General features: G+C 26.6%; 1 protein-coding gene across 1 annotated transcript in view; it reads left to right on the forward strand.

Annotated features, from left to right (window-relative positions):
• The first annotated feature begins 120 nt into the window (after window positions 1-120).
• Window positions 121-1,121, forward strand: part of LOC106787294 (UDP-glucuronosyltransferase 2B18-like) — a 5,684-nt gene continuing 4,683 nt past the window's right edge. The window contains exon 1 of the mRNA XM_014749527.1: window positions 121-215. The gene's annotated coding sequence lies outside the window, so the exon portion shown is untranslated. The remainder of the gene's footprint in view (window positions 216-1,121) is intronic.

Raw genomic sequence — 1,121 nt, forward strand, 5'->3', positions numbered from 1 at the left:
AAAAAAAAAAAAAGAAATATTTTAATATAACATCCAACAAGTTAGTACTGCCTCTAGCGGTAAGCATTTATGTTAGACTTCAATATTTCGGACCGTTTTATACTTAGCACACGTGTCATCATCTCTTCAGTTAGTTTCCTTCCTCGTAACGTTCAACAAGCATCGGTCAATCCTCGGGTTTAATCGAGATTAATAAATAACCTTGATAATATAGTGTGAGTTTGTGCGTTGTCCCATATACATACAACTAACGAGAACTTTTATTTTACTTTATATATCTTCTCTTTTCATTTTTTTTATTTTTTTTTTTATACACGAGATCTCGAATATTCATCCACCAACCACAAACCACCATCATCATCATCATCATCATCATCATCATCATCATCATCATCTTAATCCCATTGATATTATTTCAAATGATTATTTTCTATTTGGTTTTATTGTTAATATAACATTCGTTCGGATAAAGTTTTGTAATTAAATATGTACATGTTGAGAATTGAACTTTGAAAGGTGTCTGAAAGGCGAGGGGGTGGGGGTGGGGGGGGAAATAATAAAGTGATCTATTATATCATTGAAATTGTATCTAAAAAAAGAAGATATGTATATATATATCTTTTGTTAGGAATGATACGTTTGAAATGAATTAAGAAAGAAATATTAAAAAATATTTCATGGAAATAGATTGAAACAATTGATTTAATTGACGTGTGATACATATATGAATGTATTTTTTTTTTTTTTTTTTTTTAGAAAATATTACATTAATCTAGGGAAGCAAGTATAAATATATATTTAACGTTTTATAATAGAGATGTACAAAATCTAACTTATCTTATATAACTTCAAATAGTATAATCTCTCTCTCTCTTTCTTTCTTTTTTTTTTTTTTTTTCGTTAATCTCGAATTTAACCGATAAGAGTTTATATTAGATAAGTACCCATTATCCTATCACATATCCGTTCTTTGCAACATGTGCCTTTAATAATGGTTTACAGTGATGAAAATGTAATACATTAATTGTAATTATTTGATAGAATATTTTTTTGTTCACGTATTCGTAAAATTATTCGAAAAATGAGATATATATTTATATGTAATAATAATATATTTGATA

The sequence above is a fragment of the Polistes canadensis genome, unplaced genomic scaffold, assembly GCF_001313835.1.
Source record: "Polistes canadensis isolate GaletaPanama2010 unplaced genomic scaffold, ASM131383v1 scaffold_97, whole genome shotgun sequence".
In the NCBI taxonomy this organism is placed as follows: domain Eukaryota; kingdom Metazoa; phylum Arthropoda; class Insecta; order Hymenoptera; family Vespidae; genus Polistes; species Polistes canadensis.